Source organism: Microcaecilia unicolor, chromosome 1 (assembly GCF_901765095.1).
Source record: "Microcaecilia unicolor chromosome 1, aMicUni1.1, whole genome shotgun sequence".
NCBI lineage: Eukaryota > Metazoa > Chordata > Amphibia > Gymnophiona > Siphonopidae > Microcaecilia > Microcaecilia unicolor.
In genome coordinates, this window is record NC_044031.1 from 62351039 (window position 1) to 62372832 (window position 21794).

The 21794-nt window shown below is 43.4% G+C and overlaps 1 long non-coding RNA gene across 1 annotated transcript; it reads right to left on the bottom strand.

Annotated features, from left to right (window-relative positions):
* Positions 1-326: 326 nt before the first annotated feature.
* LOC115460049 lies at positions 327-13775 on the bottom strand. The gene is made up of 3 exons (XR_003940360.1): positions 13690-13775; positions 4112-4120; positions 327-337 (listed from the first exon to the last, which is right to left on the bottom strand). It is a non-coding gene; the product is annotated as an uncharacterized LOC115460049 (long non-coding RNA).
* Positions 13776-21794: the final 8019 nt, after the last annotated feature.

Sequence of the window (21794 nt, forward strand, 5' to 3'; positions counted from 1 at the left end):
TAAAAGAAAAGGACTCTTTTTTTTTCTTTCTCAAATATGTTCACAAGAGGACTATGGAAAAGGCTCAAAGACAATCCCCACTGAAATGAAGTTGAAACCTGAGACAGATCTGTGTGTAACCCGCATACAGTTCAAGCTTCTCCTTCTTACCTACAAATGCACTCAGTCTGCAGCACCTCATTACCTCTCTAGCCTCATCTCCCCTTATATTCCCGCCCGTAACCTCCGCTCACAGGACAAATCCCTCCTCTCAACACCCTTCTCCACCACCGCCAAGTCCAGGATCCGCCCATTCTGCCTCGCATCACCTTACGCATGGAATAAACTTCCTGAACCCCTATGCCAAGCCCCCTCCTTACCCATCTTCAAATCATTGCTCAAAGCCCACCTCTTCAATATTGCTTTCGGCACCTAACCTTTATACCTTTGTACCTTTCATGTAATCGTGAATGCCCCAAATTGACTACCCCTACTTGACTGACTCTACACTTGTCCATTAGATTGTAAGCTCTTTGAGCAGGGATTGTCCTTCTGTGTTAAAATTGTACAGCGCTGCGTAACCCTGGCAGCGCTTTAGAAATGTTAAGTAGTAGTAGTAGTATATTGGGTTACTGAGAGGATAGAGCTCTGGTAGAAGGTCACTGGGGGGGGGGGGGGGGGGAGTGTCCTGCAGGTTCCTGGGTGGGGAGCAAGCCCAGGTTGAGGGGATGGATTAGGGAATAAAATGCAGCAAGGTGATGCAGAGAGATGAGTGACATGTTGGGAGGCGTTAGAAGGTGATAAAAGTATTACCACGGACTTGCACATGGTCTTTTGGTGGTCCGAGATTAATTACCCTGCCATTAGATCAGTGGATAGAGAAAGGGGAGTCCCTGGTCAAGAACTGCAACCTGTGGCTAAAGGGAGAGAGCAGTCATAGTCCAGATGGACAGAGGCTGTCAGTGAGCTCTGGAGATTGTGTCAAGGGGATCACTTCTAGGTGCTGGAGATGGGAACTAGGGAGAGTTCCATTTCACAGAGGGATCGGGATCTCTGAGGTTGATAAAAGTTCCAGCTGGAGCAGAGACTGAGTTCCTGGGAGGAGAAGAGGGTCTCTGAACCCACGAACCACTTCTTTTTCCCAGGTGGAGGCACTGCACATCAACTGTGAGGTGAAAGGGTCCAAAGGAATCTGCCTGTCGAGGAGGCTCCTTGCCTGCTCAGACTCCGGACCTGAGGAAGCGCCAGAAAGGGGATGTTTCATGTGTATTGATGGAGCAAAGCCAGTGACATTCCTTGAGAAGTGAATGGGATAGAAGTCCTGATTATCTGATTGGAAATTTATCCTTGAATGAAAAATGCCACTTCATATTAGCCAGAGTAGGCTTCTGTTTCTCTGCGGAATGAAAGGAGTGTTTTTTTGAGCTGTGAACTCAGTTCAAACTCAGTTCACTTGGGAGTGTGTGTAGGACAGAGGCAGCATAACTCACCGCTGTATTTTAACCATGGGTGATTTTGTAGGGAAAACCCCCCCAAAAAGAATCAAGTTGGTAGTATGTGAGTGTGTGTAGTGGTGGTAATGATGAGTGGGGGAGGATTAGGGAGCAGGAGGGTGCACTAAACCTCTCTCTCTACTCCCATTCAGTGACATGTCTGTCAAAAATTCCCTTCCCCCCTCACAGTGCACTTTCACTCTCTCTTTCTCTCTCTCGCTCTCTCTACCCCACAAATCTCCCTACCAGGCTGTTCCCCACCCTTTCCCTCTACTCTACTATGTTCTACCCAGCCCATTCTTACCAGTCTCTCTACACCACTCTCCCCTCAACCCCACCAATATCTTTTTCTGTTTCTCTCTGAACATTCCCCCACCCCCCACCCCTAGTCTATCCTCCATATCCATTCTCACTCAGGCTCTGACTCACCTTATTTATGGTTCAACTGCTGGACCTCCCTTATCCTATTCCTCACCTGTGGTACAAGTTTGCTGTTAGCTGGTAGTAGTGATCTAGGCTCCCAAGGCCCTTGTTATGTGCGTAATGGCAAATTAGTACCGTCATGGTCCTACCATGACTTTGAGGCCGGCACCATCCGCAAACACCAGCTGTAGGAGACACGCCTTCTCCGGCATCCCAGGGGTACCACAGGGCTGACGTATGTATGCCCTGATGTCTCCTGGCCCCATGAGTCACACGCATGATGCCAGCATTGACATCTTGGAGGGAAATGGGAGCCTTGGTGTCTTCGCATCTTCATTCCTGCCTGGTTCCTGAGACACCGAGGTGCTGCCTTGTTCCTGCCAAGCTTCAGTCTTGCCTGGTTTCTGAGATGTTGAGGCGCTGTCTTTTGCCTGCTAAAATTCTGTCCTGACTGGTTCCTGAGATGCTGCCAAACTCCTGAGGTCCTGCCTGGCACAGCCGCCGAGAGGGAGGGGCAAAATTCCCTGGGCCCAGCCTCCAAGTGGGGGTCTGGTCCCAGTGCCAGCAAGCTTCTTCTAGCTGCCTGCTTCCGGGTCTGATCTCCCCTACTTCTCTGTGCTGCCCAGGACCCAGATGATTGCATTAGCACAATATCACATTAATGCAATCATCCAGGTCCTGACTCCCAGCATGGACAGGAGAAGGAGAGGACAGACTGTGGGAGTAGGCACTCGGGAAGCGACTTGCCGGCATGAACCCCCCCCCCCCCCCCCCCCCCCTTGGAGGCAAAGACAGAAAGGTGCGAGAGCAGAGGTGCAAGTAGGGGGGGCAGTGCAAGGGCTTGCTGACGCTGGGTCCAGGCCCCACTTGGAGGCAAAGACAAAAAGGTGCAGGAGCAGTGGGGGGGGGGGGGGGGGCTTGCGGCAGTCCAGTTCTGCCCCAGGTCTGGCCATGTCTCTCGGCAGGCCTGAATCCTGTTTTTTCCTTGGAAGTCACTTCCCTGCTTAACCATAGACTCGTCTACTACAGCCTTCTTACTCTAGACCAAGGGCTCACCACACCGATCAAAACAAGTACCAATTAGCAGCAATTAGCTCCAGTATTCTAGAATGTACACAAGCAATTTTGCATGCTAAGTGCAAAAATATGTACACAAGATTATAAAATTAGGAGGTTAACGTGTAGTGTTAGCAGTTGCCTAGTATAAACAGTACAGTCTCAATTATCTGACCTTCACTAATCCAACCATCCAACATATCCGACAGACCCCCAGGTTAAATCATTGTGTTTCAGTTAAGAAGTATGCAGGTTCTCTTCCTGTTTTCCGGCTTCACACCCTGCTGGTTAATGTTAATATACAATACTGTATTTTTAAAAAACAGATAACCTATACCTGTTCTTTATTCATAAAGTATGTTTTCCATGCATTTTTTAAGGAGTTACCATTGATTCTTTTCTGTGTTTTCTGACTTTTCACCTATCCAACAACGGCTCAGTCCCTTTTACATCGGATAATCAAGACTGTATTGTACTTACTGTGTAGAGATGGTCACAGGGATTAGCCCTGAGATTCAGTTATATTGGAAGGCGAATAAATTTATGATATACTAAATAATTATAATTGGTTGCTATGATAAATAAATGTGTTAAATAATAACTTTGGGGCCCTTTTATTAAGCTGCATTAGTGCGCCTAAAGCAGTTTAAAACAGTACCGCAGGATGCACTCAGGCATCTTGTGGTAAGTACCATTTAGTACGTGCTAATCCATATGCTAAAATATGTTTTTTGGGGGGGGGCAAGGGGCATTCCTGTGCTAGTCAGTTAGTACAGCTACATTACTGCACTCTATGTGCTTAGCGAAGAATTACAGTGAGCTCTCACAATTTTTATTAATGACTCTGTGCTAATGTTTTTTTTAACCCATGATGACAGAGGGCACTCCTATAATCGATCAGCTCTTCTGCCAAGGTGTAGTCTGTTGAGATTTTTCCTCCCTATTTTTAGGAAAATCGATAAACAAAAAAATATATATAAATATATAAATTTAGGAAGTACTCATTTTAAAGAGGATTATTATTAAGTTGCTTGTGATATATAAGTTATCCTCGTGTGTTCCTTATATATTTTTTGTAGTGAACATTAGCACCCGGCCATTAATGCAACAAATGGGAAAGTGGCCATTTTATGGCTGCAGCAAAATTGGCTTCAGTATACAAGAAAAACCTGTACAAGAGTGCACTAAGGCCACTTTTTGCTGCAGCTTAGTAAAAGGGTCCCTTTGTTTGATGGAGGGATGGTAAACAGATAAATTATTTAAAACAAATTCCCTGTTTGTTTCCTTCGCTTCCTCGATTATATATTATCCATTGGATAGTTATTCTTCTATTATACATTTACCTTCTATATGGATCATAAAGGGAAGTATTCAGGTAAACCATAGACCTATGGCCTGCCAGTCAGCCATGATGAAAGACTGATAAGTAGTGGACTGCCACCAATGTTCTCTCTAAGTGGAGCGCATGAGTGATTACTCAGACATTTTGGACGCGTCGCTCACAAAAATGCTAATACTGGTGCTCGAAAATTGTTGATTTTTAATACTTGATGCTCACATGAAAAACAAATTGCACACACCAGGCCACTTCTTAGAGGAAACATTGGCTGCCACCCCATACCAAGTGTCCCACTTAATTCTTGAATATATTTAATTGGGTTTTTTCAATAGGATGATCCCTAATAAATAAAATATAAATATGAAAGGTAGATTGTAAGCTCTTTGAGCAGGGACTGTCCTTCTATGTTAAATTGTACAGCGCTGCGTAACCCTAGTAGCGCTTTAGAAATGTTAAATAGTAGTAGTAGTAGAAGTATCTCCAACCAGACTTTAGAGTGTGCTTTTCCTAGTAACCACCTGAGAGGCCTTACCCAGTAAAAGTGAAATTGTTCTATTTGATATCGTTTTTAGAAATGATAGACAACATTAATGTAACAGAGAATTTTCTGACCTGGTTCTTTTATTCCAATGACCCCTGCAGACAAGGCTTTTATTTGTTGATTAGGATTTGGCTCAAGCCTTTTTCAGTTGTACAGTACCTTAATGTAAGTTATATTCTGGTACAGTAGATATTTCACAGACCCTGGAAGGCTTACAATCTAAGCTTGTACCTGAAGCAAAAAAGGGTTAATTGACTTGCTCAAGGTCAAAAAGGACCCACAGTAAGATTAGAACTGGGCTTCCCTTGTTTTCAGGCGGCTGCTCTAACCATTATTTATTTTATTTATTTATTTATTTATTGCATTTGTATCCCACATTTTCCCACCTATTTGCGGGTTCAGTGTGGCTTACAATACGTTGTGAATGATGGAGGTACAGTTTGTTACATTATGATTATGGGTTACATTATGAAGAGTTATAGGAGACAAATTCAGTAAAATCATCTTTGGGGCATAGAAAATGTGGGATGTGACATTGGGGAATGGTAGGGTGAACAGATAATAGCAGGAGAGCGTTAGGGTATAACAATTTATCTGTGGGTTGATTGTGAATGTGAGGAGAGTACGGGGGAAGAGAATTCAGAAGGGAGTGTATTGATGCGTTTCTACTAGTGTGCATGGAAATCATGTGTTTTGATCCTTGCAGTAAGTTTTTTCAAAGAGATAGGTCTTCAGACGTTTGCGGAAGTCGGTTAATTCGTAAATCGTTCTCAGGTTACGTGGTAGTGTGTTCCAGAGTTGCGTGCTCATGTAGGAGAAGGTTGATGCATGTAGTACTTTGTACTTTATGCCTTTGCACTTGGGAAAGTGGAGGTTGAGAAAGGTTCGGGATGATCTTTTGGCATTTTTAGGTGGCAGGTCTATTAGGTCAGACATGTAAGCAGGGGCTTCACCGTGAATGATTTTGTGAACTAGCGTGCAGACTTTAAAGGTGATACGTTCCTTGAGCGGGAGCCAGTGTAGTTTCTCACGTAGGGGTGTTGCACTTTCGTATTTTGGTTTTCGGAAGATAAGTCTGGCTGCTGTATTCTGGGCTGTTTGAAGTTTTCTCAGTATTTGTTCTTTGCAGCCTGCATATATTGAGTTGCAGTAATCCACGTGACTGAGTACAAGTGATTGCACTAGGTTACAAAAGACAGATCTTGGAAAGAATTGTTTTATTCTTTTCAGTTTCCACATGGAGTAGAACATCTTTTTTGTTGTGTTGTTCGCGTGAGTCTCAAGTGTTAGGTGGCGATCAATTGTGACTCCAAGGATTTTTTAGACTACTCCACCACTTTTAGGAGTGTACTTTGTCTTTCTCCCTCACTCCCTCACTCAGAAAGAGAGGAGCTATCCAACTACCTTGACAAACATGGGAGCATATATGACTTCTGATGTCGGTAAAGTAAAATTATTCCTAGAATGCGATTTTTGCTATGGGTGAAGGCCACACATATGCCTGTGACTTAACCCTGCAGTTACGACAGGCTTGTTGCCTTTTCCTGCCATTTGGGAAAGTGTTATATCTTTTTTTCTTCTCACACAGAAAGACATATGCAAACCTCCAGAGATTTTTGAGAGAGCCCTATGCCTTTCTTTCCTCACACAGGAAGGACATAAGTAAGCCTCTCTAGACTTGTGAGAAGGATTTTATGTGACCATCCTGCCGTGCATGGACACACAAGAGATTCTCTTGAGTGTGGACTGTATTGTTACTAACGTACATTTTTATAACATCAGTATTGCACACAGGTGACTGGAGCAGCATATGCTAGTGATTGGCATTTGTCAGTGACAGACATGTCGTATCTTCTCAACAGAAGAAGCCTCTGACTAGATACAGTGTAATACTATTGTGACACAGGGAATGCCCTACTATGACCAGTTAGTGACTTTTCCTAGTGCTAATGCATTTTACTACTGGATTATGGGTTTGGGGATAAACAAAAAATGGCTTTCCTGTACTGTTCACAATTTTTCCTCTAAGGAGGAGAGGAATGTAGAGACCTAGGAATTGTACTTTGACTCATACTAACCCAGTTAAATCATGCTGAGTGGGATGGAGGGTATATTCAGGCACTGCCGCTGAATATTTCTTCTGACCTCTGGGGCACTATCTGGGCATTGCCAGGGCAGGCTGGGTGCAGTGTCAGGCAGAGTTGAGATTTACCTAGTTAGCAGCAATATTCAGTCTGCTAATTGGGCAAGTAAATAGTTAATTTAGGACAACAAAAAGACTGTCCTAAGTTTAACTATCAAGCTACCCAAACACTGGTCTGAATATTGGCCGGTGCTCAGAAACGTCCGGGTAGCCATCATAGGAGCCAACTTTTCAAAATGATTGGGGGTGCTGAATTTTCTTTTTAACAGGTGGTGCATTCCCCTGCCCCCTCCCTCCCCTCCAAGTTCCAGGCCCCCCTCTCCTCCAAGTGCCAGTCCCAACCCCAGCCTGACTTCTTCTCCCACAACAGTCCTCAGTCGGTCCGTCCTCGCCTTCCTGCATGCCGCCCAGAATTTTTAAACTCATATTACCTTGGGGTCCCGGCGGCAGCAGTGAAAGGCGAGCAGGCTCGGTGCTTCAGCCTTCCCTTCTTTCTCAGCTCTGGTCACACCCTTGTGGAAACAGAAAATGAGAGCGGGACCAGAGCTGAGAGAGAAGGGAAGGCTGAAGAGCCGAGCCTGCTCGCCTTTCAATGCTGCCGCCGGGACCCGAGGTATGATGAGTTTTAAAATTCTGGGCGGCACACAGGAAGGTGAGGACGGACCGGCGGAGAACTGAGGGAGAATAGGGTGGGCACTGGGCAGGTAGGCTGGCTGCGAAGGAAACTTCCGACTTCCGGCAGGTGCAGAGCCAGTCCTAGGGTTTCTGGCATCCTCCTGCAGCCTATTAGTCGGCGCCCCTACACATCCAGGGGTGAGATCACTATGGCTCCGCCCCTACAGTAGTCACACTCCTTTTACAAGCCATGGCATCATTGAAAATATTACACCAGTATAGAAGAAAAATAACTTGTTTTTTTTTGTTTCATTATAAATAATTTCTGTAAGCTGTTACAGCTCCATTATACTCTAAACGACACAAACCAAATTAGCATATAGACCATGAATTATGGGAACAGACAGTCTTGCCAACACTGAAAAACAATGTGTTAGCAAAATCTCAGAATCTAACAAACAGATCCCTATTCAGACACTTGGCCTTGCAGTCACACATGCAGAACAGAGATAGCCCCTCTTCAAATTCTTCAAAAATTAACCTGAAATCCTAAGAAGTTAGACCCTGCATGCAGCACAATACCAGACAAACAGAAAGAAACACATTGCCAAACATTGCAAAATAAGACAACAGATGTAGCAGATGTAAATTCTCAAAGTGGACATATTCCAAACACTAAAATGAAAATAAAATGATTTTTTTCTACCTTTGTTGTCTAGTGACTTTGTTTTTCTGATCATGCTAGCCCAGTATCTGATTCTGCTGCTATCTGTCCTCTTAACTCTGTTTCCTGGGCTTCCTTTCCATTTATTTCTTTACTTTCCTCCTTTCTTCTTCATTTCTTGCTCTATATCCATAAGTAAAAGCTGGGTCCTCCGCAGACTTGACTGTCCAGTTTATCCAGCTTCTGCCTATTTTCTCCATCCATGTGCAGTTTTTCTCCTCTCTTCCTTTTCCCTTATCTCATCTCCTTCCTCTCTCTTCCCTCCCCTCCATCCATGTCCAACAATTCTCTCCCTGCCCTCCCTTCCACCCGCCCATGTCCAGCAACCCTCCTCTCTCCACTGCCCTCCCCTCCATCCATGTCCAGCAACTCTCTGCTCCCCTCCATCCACCTATGTTCAGCAACTCTCCTCTCCCATGCCCTCCATCCACCCATGTCCAGCAACTCCGCTGCCCTCCATCAGTAATTCTCCTCTCTTCCCTGCTGCCCCCCTCCATCCATCCATATCAAGCAATTCTTCTTCCTCCCCTGCCCTCCCATCCATGTCCATCGATGCTCCTCTCTCCCCTGCCCCCTCCATCAATCCATATCCAGCAATTCTCCTCTCTCCCCTGCCCTCCTCTCCATGTCCAGCAATTTCTCCTCTCTCCCTGGGCCCTGCCCTCCCATGATCCATGTCCATCGATGCTCCTCTCTCCCCACCTCCATCCATTCATATCAAGCCATTTCCCTCCTCTCTCCCAGGGCCCTGCCCTCCCATGATCCATCAATGCTCCTCTCTCCCCACCTCCATGCTCCATCCATTCATATCAAGTCATTTCCCTCCTCTCTCCCTCGGCCCTGCCCTCCCATGATCCATTGATGCTCCTCTCTCCCCACCTCCATGCTCCAGCCATCCATATCAAGCCATTTCCCTCCTCTCTCCCTGGGCCCTGCCCTCCCATGATCCATCGATGCTCCTCTCTCCCCACCTCCATGCTCCATCCATCCATATCAAGCCATTTCCCTCCTCTCTCCCTGGGCCCTGCCCTCCCATGATCCATCGATGCTCTTCTCTCCCCACCTCCATGCTCCATCCATCCATATCAAGCCATTTCCCTCCTCTCTCCCTGGGCCCTGTCGTCCCCTCCATCGATCAATGCTAGTTTTCTCTCACCTACCCTACCCTCCCGCTCCCATGTTCAACTGCCCGCCCTCTTCTATTTAAATTTACCTCCGTCGCAGCGTCAGTGAAAGCACTGGCCGCTCGCTAGCAGCCTTCCCTTCACTTCGCTCAACAGTGTCCCGCCTTCTTCAGCGTCAGTGAAAGCGCTGGCCGCTAGCAGCCTTCCCTTCGCTTCGCTCGACAGTGTCCCGCCTTCTTCTGACATCATTTCCGCGAGGGCGGGACACTGTCGAGCGAAGGGAAGGGAAGGCTGCTAGCGGCCAGCGCTTTCACTGACGCTGAAGAAGGACAGACAATGTTGAGCGAAGTGAAGGGAAGGCTGCTAGCGAGCGGCCAGTGCTTTCACTGATGCTGCGACGGAGGTAAATTTAAATAGACGCTCAACTGCAGTCTGCGACGTCGGAGGGGTAAGCGGCGGTGGTTCCCTTCAGAGGTCGGCGCCCCCCCCCCGCCCCTGCCAGTGCCTGAGTGGCTGAAAATATTGGGGGTGCTTGAGCACCCCACAGCACCCACGGAGTCAGCGCCTATGGTAGCCATGCTGACCTGGATATTCAAAGCCGGTGCCCAAATGTGTTCTGGCATTAAGGGCTCCTTTTACTAAGGTACGCTACTAAATTTAGTGCACACTAAATGCTAATCAGCCCATTTTATTTCTAAATGCATCTTGGCATTCAGCGCACACTAATCGTTAGCACATGCTAAATCTGTTAGTGCACCTTAGTAAAAGGAGCCCTAAATGTCCAGGCTAAATTCAGCCCATCGCTGTCAGTGACTGAAAAATTGTGTTCAATTCTGGTTGCCGCATCTCAAAAAAGATATAGTGGAATTAGAAAAGATACAGAGAAGGGTGACGAAAATGATAAAGGGGATGGGACGACTTCCCTATGAAGAAAGGCTGAAGCGGCTAGGGCTCTTCAGCTTGGAGAAAAGGCGGCTGAGGGAAGATATGATAGAGGTCTATAAAATAATGAGTGGAGCGGAACAGGTAGACGTGAATTGTTTGCTTACTCTTTCCAAAAATACTAGGACTAGGGGGCATGTGATGAAGCTACAAAGTAGTACATTTAATACAAATCGGGGAAAATATTTCTTCACTGAATGTTATCAATAGAAATAGAAAAAAGGATACTATATTGGAGAAACAGGCCAGATGCTTAAGACAAGATTCAATTTACATAGACATCACATGAACAATACTGGTGCCAGCAGGGTTCCCACGCCTGTTGGTCAACATTTTACAGGACCAGGACACTGTACCAGTGACTTCATAGTGAGAATCCTGAAAGGTAACTTTAAAACCATACAAGAACGTAAGACCTTTGAAGTCAGAATGATTGAATATTTTAACACCCAACAGAAAGGACTTAACAAGGATCTGGGGTTCCTAGCCCATTATAAACCATAAAGCTGTATGTCTCTGTTGATCACCCTCCCCTCACCTATCCACACCCATCCTGTTAGAATATCAATGATATGCTTTGATGTCCCCATGCATACTTCCTACCCACCCCCCTCCTCCCACCCTGTCAGACTGTCATAGTAATGCTTGAATGTTTTCACTTATATACACTGTCAGCTAGCACATTTGCTTATTTCCGATCTGAGGAAGAAGGGCAACCTTCGAAAGCTAATCAAGAAATGTATTAAGTTATGTCCAATAAAAAAGGTATCATCTTATTTTCTTTTCCATGTTTTATTTTGTTTGATTTCTATTGATAACCTTAAGAGTGGACTAACACGGCTACCACACTCCTTCACTGAATGTGTAATTAAACTCTTGAATTCATTGCCAGAGATTGTACTAAAGGCGGTTAGCTCAGTGAGGTTTAAAAAAGGTCTGGGCGGCTTCCTAAAGGAAAAGTCCATAGACCATTATTAAATTGACTTGGGGAAAATCCACTGCTATTTTTGGGATAAGCAGCATAAAATGTATTGAACTCTTTGGGGATCTTGCCAGGTATTTGTGACCTGGATTGGCCACTGTTGGAAACAGGATGCTGGGCTTGATGGACCTTTGGTCTGTCCCAGTGTGGCAATACTTATGTACTTATGATTGCTGCAGCTCAATATCAGTCCCATAGTGAGTTTATTTCCACTTATCAAACAAATGACAATGTTGATTGTTGATCAGGATTTTTTTTTTTAACTATGGTGGGCTTCATTGGGCTTTTCTATTTTACCTTTTTATTTAACTAATACAACGTTTCTTTAAATCAATTGCACAGTGATTGCGGTTGTGGGCTCTTCAGATTGAGGGCCCTTTTAACAAAGGCACGCTAGTGTTTTTAGCACAAGCTAAAAATAAGCATGCGCTAAACGCTAGAGATGCCCATATATTCCTACAGGCATCTTTAAATGCTAGCATGCCTTTGTAAAAGATCCCCCTATATGAGGTAATTTACTCATCTATTTTCTGAATGTTTTCTCTCTTTCTCAATTATCTCTTATCTATTAGGCATAAAATATTCATTTGATATAATTTTGTGAAAGATTGTACTGGAAAATTGTACGTTTATTTTTCCATTAAGATTTCATCAACATCCTTTTTGACAGTAGATGACATTTCCAAACTTGGGTTGTTGAAGGCACCTGATACGTGCAATGCACACTGTTGAATTATTCTGTGATAAACATATTTGTGCTTACTTTCATACCTACATAATACCAAAAAAAAATTGAGAGAAATGACCTGGTTCACTTTGTATTAGCAACAGCCTAAAAAACAGGTCAAAGACTAAAGGACCTTTTTACTAAGTAATCTGCAGTAGCATGGGCTGTGGCATTGCCGTGCACCGTGGCCACTTATTACCACGGCCGTAAAAAACCCTTTTTTAAATATGGAGGTCATTAATATAACAAACGTATTTGGGTGTGGATATATAATCGCTAGATTAGAACAAAAACAAAAATCCACAATATGAAAATGTTCAAAAAGGTATTAAAAGAAGGAAAAAGCCTCAAAGCACTCGAGAATCATTTAGATTTGTAGAGCTGAATGGATCAAAATATCCTCCATCATCAACAAAAAACCTTCCACATTAATGTCTTTTGCAAAATGAAATGTCTCTTTTCATTATTATTTTATTATTATTTTATTGTTACAATATTAATATTAATGTGGAAGGTTTTTTGCCGATGATGAAGAGAGGATCTTTTGTTCCATCCATTCAGCTCTACAAATCTATATGATTCTCGAGCTCTTTGAGGCTTTTTCCTTCCTTTTATTAATATCTTTTTGAACATTTTCATATTGTGGATTTTTGTTTTTGTTCTAATCTGGTCATTAATATAAACAATATTTCTCTGAATACATTGCACAGGCTGCCAATTCAACCAAGCAGTTGTTAAGTATAGTAAACAGCCTACTCAACCCCCACAACAGAACCAGCCTGCCCAGTCTAAACTGAACTGCAATGATTTTGCTGCATACTTTGCCAACAAAATTTTAAAATCCATCAAGATTTACAGGCAGTCCCACCCAGTCTCCAATCAGTTAACCAGGAGTGCACAAACTCGCCCCCTTCTGACAGAGACAGATGGGACACTTTTAACCCAATGACAGAAGAGAGCCTTGACAAAATCCTAAGAGACCTTCGACCAACTGCTTGTTCCCTCAACCCCTGCTCATCAAAGATAGAGCAGCAGGCACGTATGGGCCTCATGGAAGGTGCCACAAAAATTGTGAATGCCTCTCTTTCTAATGGGCAACTACCAACAGCATTAAAAATGGCAGTGGTTTACCCTTTGCTTAAGAAAAACAATCTTGACCAGGACAAACTTGAAAGTTACCGGCCAGTATCCAACATCCCATTTCTAGGGAAACTTATAGAACAAACAGTCTGTGTTCAACTTCATGATTGGCTAGAAGAGAGAAACTGGCTAGATCAAGTCAATCTGGATTCAGACCTGGTTATAGAACAGAAACAGTCCTAGTATCCCTACTAGATGAAGACTAGATGATCTTCACAGAAACCGAGACAGGGGATTCACCTTGGTGTTAGTACTGCTAGATTCCCCAGCAGCTTTTGACACTGTGGATCATGATATCATGCTAGCACGACTGACAGAAACAGGTGTCGATGGAACAGTACTTGCCTGGTTCAGATCCTATCTATCAGACAGGCAACAATCCATAATGTTTGGCAGCAACTCATCATCACCATGGGCACTGACATGCGGGGAACCACAAGGATCAATACTGTCACCTCTACTGTTCAACACAAGTGGATATATAACAGACATCAAAATCTCTTTTGGGAAGTATGAAATCCCCCTCAAATCACAAGTCAGGAACCTTGGAATACTGTTAAATTCAACATTTACTCTGATTCCCCAAATCCAAGCAACCTTCAAGAGCTGCTTCTACTATTTGCGACAGTTACGCTGCCTCTCTCCTTACATCGAGAAGGTAAATCTTAACCCAGTTGTGCATGCCATGATAACATCAAGTCTGGATTACTGCAATAAACTATACAACGATCTGACTACAAAGGGCCTGCACAAGCTCCAATTGATTCAGAATGCTGCAGCAAGACTCACAGAAGGTTGCAAGTGACGTGACTACATCACACCATTTTTGCAAAAACTTCATTGGCTACCAGTACAATGCAGGGCTAAATTTAAAACTCTATGTCAGATCTTCAAGGCCCTGAAAGGAAATGGCCCTGAGTACCTGAAGAATAGGATGATCCCCTACACACTGCCAAGAGCACTAAGGTTCTCTCAAGGACTATCACTAACCACACCCTCTCCAAAAGACATTACACGATATGATACCCACAAGCGAGCCTTCTTCGGAGTAGCCCCACTCTCTGGAATGCACTGCCTGAAAGGCTCCGCTTAACACAAGACTGTCTCTACTTCAGGAAGCAGGTGAAAGCTTGGCTCTTCAACCAGGCCTTTAATGGGAGAAGTAAATAACTTGTTAGTCTCACTCACACACAAGGAATGACACGGGCTGCACATACTGCAGCAGGACATGTTTATTCACTCCTACCCTAGCTGGGATAATATTTAACCATCTCTCTGACCTCGTGTGCACCGTTCTTCAAATTAGTCACCTTATTTTCTAACTCTTCTTACTCTCTTATCTATCTATATGTTCCATTTTGCTCATACCCTTCATTGTCAATTAAAATGTTCTATTACGTATTGTGTTGGCATTGTAAGTAGTACACTACGCCATACTTTGTATTGCTATTTGAATATTTTTACTGCTGTAGTTGTCTATTGCTCATGTTTGATTTATTCTTAGTGTACACTGCCTTGAGTGAATTCCTTCAAAAAGGCAGTAAATAAGTCCTAATAAATAAATTATAGTCATGCGCTCATAAAAAAAAAAAAACTGGTGCACAGCCATTTACTACCTGATCCCTTATCGCCTCCTATTTAGTAGGCAGGAAGGGCTCATGGTTTAACCCAGCAGTAATTGGGTAGCGCACAATTACCGCCAGGCATGCCTACTCCCTGCCTCCCCCGCACTAGAAAATATAATACTATTTTCTGATGTGGGAAACGGTGCACGGCCAAAACAAAAATACTGCCAGGTGTGCCCTACTGCCACTTAGTAAAAGGGCCCCTAAATCTCACAGTCAACTTATTTCTTTATATATATTTACTTAAAGAACAGAAGGAACTCAGCAGCCTTAACTTATCTTACATAAGCAGTATTGTTTAGCAGTAGTCTACTAGCAGCTACCACTAGGGGGCATATATTTCACATGAGGAACCTTATATGGTATATGACTCCTAGTGGTTGTCGCTCAAAACTATTGCAAGAAGCGCCATTTGTGAAGGCAGTGCAGGACAGAGCAGGAGCGACTGAGCATTGCTCCTGCCCGGATTCCCCCCGTCCTGGATCCAAGAAGACCCCTCCCCCCCCAGGAGGACTCCTGGATCCCCAGAGAACCCCCACCCTAGACTACCAATGCAACTTTTTCAGATAGGGGCTTCAACTCCAGGGGAGTACTTGAGTGGTGGGGGCCAGAAGTCTGGGGGGACACTGACCTAGTGGCCTGGGAGCATTGGGCCACTGTTTTGCAGCCCAATGCTCCCTATCCACAGGAATAATGCTTGCGAGATGGCTCACAAGCAAAGTTATTCCTCTAAGGCAGGATTCAGCAACCTGGAGTACCAGGATCCCACAGTTTGCTGAATCCCATGGGGAATCAAGGTACAGTAAATGGCAATCTTTTACCACACCTTGATGAATCCTCCCCGCCCCTCCCCCTTAGTAGCCATAATTCAGAAAGCAATGCATTGACTTATCAAAAACAGTTCATTATGTCTCTGAACAGAAAGGATCTTTATTCTGTTAAATTTCAGCTAACAGGCTAATTAATACAAAACTCACACTGCTGTGTTGTTTTGGCAGTACTGAAGCAGAAGATATAAATAGCTGTTGATTTTTCAAAATTATTATTCCACTTAGAAATGCTCAGAAGTTAGCCATTAAGGTTCAAAGATCACCAGCTTTCATACCCCTTCAAAAATAGCATCTTTACAAGGGAGAAAAAACAGAACTGAAATACTGCAATTTCTGCATACCAATAAAGACAGATTATAGCAGCAATTCATTCATTTATTTTTAGCTCAAGACTTCCAGTTTTATTTAATTTCTTTGAATATAAAATCTCTATAGTTTGGTGTGATCAGGTCTGCAGACCCACAGAAGGTGCAGAAGGATAAGGAATACAGACATCACACTACAGCCCCATGGAAGAGAAGTACAAAATAAAGTTGTGAGGGGGAAAAAAAGGCTGCTTAAGATCCAGGCTCCAAAGTTTGAGAGGGTTCAGAGCACCATCCAAGCCACAGCTGAACCTGTAGCTATATGGTGAGGTAGGAAAGGAACGTGTTTCGAAAGGAACAAAAAAATAGTCGTTCTGGGTCAGACCAATGGTCCAACTAGCCCGGTATCCTGCTTCCAACAGTGACCAATCCAGGTCACAAGTACCTGACAGAAACCCAATTAGTAGCAGCATTCCATGCTACCGATCCCAGGGAAAGCAGTGACTTCCTTCATGTCCATTTCAATAATAGACTATGGACTTTTCCTCCAGGAACTTGTCCAAGCCTTTTTTAAACCCAAATATGCTAACCACTGTTGCCACATCCTCTGGCAGCAAGTTCCATAGCATAAATATTCATTGAGTGAAAACACATTTCCTCCTATTAGTTTTAAAAGTATTTCCATGTAATTTCATTGAGTGTCCCCTGGCCTTTGTACTTCTTGAAAGAGTGAAACATTGATTCACTTCTACCCATTCTACACCATTCAGGATTTTATAGACCACAATCATATCCCCCCTCAGCCATCTCTTTTCCCAGCTGAAGAGCCCTAACCTCTTTAGCCTTTCCTCAAATGGGAGGAGTTTCGTCCTCTATCATATTGGTCGCTCTTCTTTGAACCTTTTCTAATTCCTCTATATCTTTTTTGAGATACAGTGACCAGAAAGTTCCGAGAAAACACCCAGAGGACTATGACAGACGTGGATGACAAAGATCCTTAGGATCGATAAAGAACCTTTAAGAGAACCAGCCTTGGGGAAACTAAGAGAGCAGGATTGTTTGGTGACCTATGTGGGTTCAGAATACAGAGCTGAGTGGAAAAGTAGACCCTGAGGTTTAAGAGGCCTAGGTTTGGCAACCTGCCTCTACAGACTAAGGCAGCATGACTGTTAAAGCCACCCCCCAAGGATTAAGGGGCCTGGAATTTTATAAGGAGCCAATCTATTTAACAAAACTGTTTCCACTGAGGTGTGTGATCTCAATGTAAGTTACTTTTGATAAAGGAGATATATGAATTTTACTAAATAAACAAACTGTAGAGTATCAGCTATAGTAGTCAATGACAACTAATAGCCACACCAATTCACCCGACAACCCACTCAGTCAAGATAGCTCACCTAATATAACTACCTTAATCAATCCTTTCCTTCCTCTTTCTACCCTTATTTAACCTCTGCACAATATTAAAAGTAACTGTCACCCTGCAATGACAATATTAACAAAACTATGTAAGCCACATTGAGCCTGCAAATAGGTGGGATAATGTGGGATACAAATGCAATAAATAAATAAATTATATTATTTGTTCAATGGAGACAACTTGAGGCAAACAAGGAAGCTCAAACATCAGATTTTGAGCTGGCTAAATTAAGCTGATTATCAGATAAGTTTAGCGAACTAGATTTTGGGCTGAAAATTTGACTTGATCTAGCTAAAATGTAACCTGTTAAACATGGGGGGAGGGGATCTTTTACTAAAGCTTAGCTCAAGTTATCTGCAGCAGGGCCCATAGGAATAAAATGGTCCCTGCTGCAGATAACTCAAGCTAAGCTTTAGTAAAAGACCCCCTGGTTTTTGAGTGAGCCTCAATTACCTTAGCTAATTGTGAAAGTCAATAAGGAAAACCTCCCTATGTCCCTATCACCCACACCCCCTGCAGCAGATCTCCTTTTCACACCCCATTTCAGCTGGTGGCCCAGTCTAACAGCTGGCCAAACAACTGAAAATCAAACATGTGGCTGTGTTTTGTAAAAGCAGCCCCTTGGAGAACTGTGGCCACATCAGATATACAATTAGTAATTAATAAAGGAGGGAGCAACAGCCACCAGCTGTTGCTCCCTCCTTCTCATCCTTCCAATTTACAGCCTAATCTGATAGCTGGTGAAACAGCTGATTATTCCACCAGGAGCAATGGTTGTTGGTGTGATCAGCTGTTTGAGCAGCTCTTATATTGGGCCAAGGGACATGAAGGAGGGAGAGTATGATCACTGATAGGGCGATCTGCCAGTTGAGGTAGGAAGGAGACAATCCAGCTTATAATCGAAAGACAAAAACGCCTATATTGCGACCTAAATCGGGAGATAGGCGTTTATCTCCCAAAAACGAATAACGCGGTATAATCGAAAGCCGAACTTGGACGTTTTCAACTGCACTCCATCGCGGAAGCGTACAAAGTTGACGGGGGCATGTCGGAGGCGTGGTGAAGGCGGGACTGGGGCATGGTTATCACCCGAACAGAGATGGGCGCCTTTCGCCGATAATGGAAAAAAAGTATGCGTTTGTAGCTAGAATTTAGGGCACTTTTCCTGGACCCTGTTTTTTCACGAATAAGGCCCCAAAAAGTGCCCTAAATGACCAGATTACCACCAGAGGGAATCGGGGATGACCTCCCCTGACTCCCCCAGTGGTCACTAACCCCCTCCCACCACAAAAAATGATGTTTCACAACTTTTTATTTTTACCCTCAAATGTCATACCCACCTCCCTGGCAGCAGTATGCAGGTCCCTGGAGCAGTTGTTAGGGGGTGCAGTGGACTTCAGGCAGGTAGACCCAGGCCCATCCCCCCCTACCTGTTACAATTGTGCTGCTTAATGCTTAGTCGTCCAACCCCCCAAACCCACTGTACCCACATGTAGGTTCCCCCCTTCACTCCTTAGGGCTATAGAAATGGTGTAGACTTGTGGGCAGTGGGTTTTGAGGGGGATTTGGGGGGCTCAACACACAAGGGAAGGGTGCTATGCACCTGAGAGCTCTTTTACCTTTTTTTTGTTTTTGTAAAAGTGCCCCCTAGGGTGCCCGGTTGGTGTCCTGGCATGTGAGGGGGACCAGTGCACTACGACTCCTGGCCCCTCCCATGAACAAATGCCTTGCATTTATTCGTTTTTGAGCTGGGCGCTTTCATTTTCCATTATCACTGAAAAACAAAAACGCCCAGCTCACAAATTGTCGAATAAAACATGGACGTCTATTTTTTTCGAAAATACGGTTCGGTCCGCCCCTTCACGGACCCGTTCTCGGAGATAAACGCCCATGGAGATAGACGTTTTCGTTCAATTATGCCCCTCCATGTGACTTTGATACATATATTTATTACAAGGACATTGGACTACAGCAATTTTCTATATTTTGGCCAGTCAACAAGCAGCCTTAAGGATTTGCAGCTGAAGCAAAATACTTCAGCAAGGATGTTGATAAGGTTCAGTGGGTGTGGTGAGTTTTAGGTTACACTGCTTACCAATGGAATGGAAAGTGAAATTTATTTATTTATTTTTAAAACGTATATTTTAAAAACGTATATTCCACTCAATCCAAAAATACTTGGAGCACAGACGGACTCCACAAATTATCTCTCTGAATGGGATAAAAGATGTAGAAGCATACTAGACAAAATAGCACTCCTACGAACAAGAACATCACAAAGACATAACCCAATACCATGGTTCAACGATGAACTGAAAAAGCTAAAAACACAAACCAGAAAGCTTGAACGAGCATGGACAAAAATAAAAGATGATCACACACTCAACGCCTGGAAACAAATGCAAAGAAAATACAAATGCACAATAAGATAGACCAAAAGGTCATACTTACAAACTAAAATAGGACCAGACTACAAAGACTCGAAAAAACTATACTAACTCGTACACAAACTACTAGACACTACCTTCATCACCACAACCAACACAGACATCCCAATGGCAGACAAACTTGCCAAATACTTCAATGAAAAAATTGTAAAACTGTGCAACACACTCTTTCATAACACTACCGATATTGAAAACTTCATCAATGGCCTGGACCCAACCCCAGGAGAATACCCAGCGGATCGAACCTGGTCAAACTTCACTCTCCTCTTGGCTGAAACAATTACCCATGCGATCCACGGGTTCTCCAACACTCACTGCAAACTGGACACCTGCTCCAGCTACCTAATAAAATCCGCCCCCGACCGCTTCATAACAGACCGCACATCTCACCTAAACTTCATGCTCCAACAAGGTCTCTTCCCCAAGGAAAATGGCAACATCCTGCTCACCCCGATACCAAAAGATACTTAGAAAAATATAAATGAACTCACAAACTACCGCCCAGTAGCATCCATCCCACTAACAGTCAAACTGATGGAAAGTATGGTAACCAAACAATTTACGGATTACATAAATAAATTTTCTCTTATTACAATACAAACATATATATAACATTAAAATATATAATAAAATACATAAGTAAAAAACAAACTGATGGTATACTTGTGTTACAAGATAAAGATATATACAACTCCCAATATAAATAAATAATGATGCATACATATGTGTATGCAATTGCTTAAAAGTGTGCATACTAATAACCCCTGGATTACATATAGTGCGCCTAGCGTTCTGCACCAATATCCAAACATATTCTGCAACAATACATGTAATTTAATTGGCCTAACAAGCCAATCAGCATTAACAGCACTTAACAAGCAATAATGAGCACTAATTGGCAATAATTAGAATTTACATGCAAACTTGCTAAGTGTATTCTATAATGCACTGGACCTAAATTTTAATGTGTGCAGGCAAAAAGGGGTGTGGCTATGGGTGGGGAAATGGGCATTTCATAGACATTCCAAAATTTACACGCACATTTATAGAATATAGCTTAATGCACCTAAATCTGCGCGCTGGGATTTACGCCACATTTTCATTGGTGTAAATGGAGGTGCAGAGGTTTAGGTGCTGGGATATCATTTAAGAGTATTCTATATACCATGTCTAAATCTAGGCATCCCTTATAGAATATGCTTAGGCAGAAATGTTTTCCATGCGGATTTTATAGGCGCCATGTATAGAATCTGGCCCTAAATGGAAAAAACTATGAAATGTAATCATACTGATACCAACCTTGAAAAAAAGATCTCTAAAGATGTAAGAATCAGTAACATATATGCTAAAAATACAACAGTCTGTAAGAGAGCAAAAAATTAAGGGTCCTGTTTACTAAGGCGCACAAGTGTTTTTAGCACGCTAAAAATTAGTGCATGCTAATGTTAGCGACATCCATATATTCCTATGGGTGTCTCTAGTGTTAGTGCACGCTAAAAACTCTAGTGCGCCTATAGCGTGGCTTAGTAAATAGGACTCTAAAAATTTTATGTAATAAAAGAATAACCCAACTATTAAAAGAGTGCAATGAAAGCATTAGTGCAATGAAAGCATTCAGATGGCAGTGCATAGATAAAAATATCTTTTTGTTCCACCTTCATTGCTTTTTCTTCTGCCTCAGTTCTATTTTCAGGGACATCACAGTGCTGTAATGGAACAAAAGAATTCTGTAGGGGCAACACTTGTGAGGGCGGATGCTTCTGTGCCACATAGAGGGGCATAATCGAACGCGAATGCCCATCTCCATGGGCGTCTATCTCCGAGAACGGGTATGTGAAGGGGCGGGACAAACCGTATTTTCGGAAAAAATGGGCGTCCATCTTTTTTCTGATAATACGGTTTGTGCCAGCCAAATGCATCGGATTTGTGCGGATTTGAG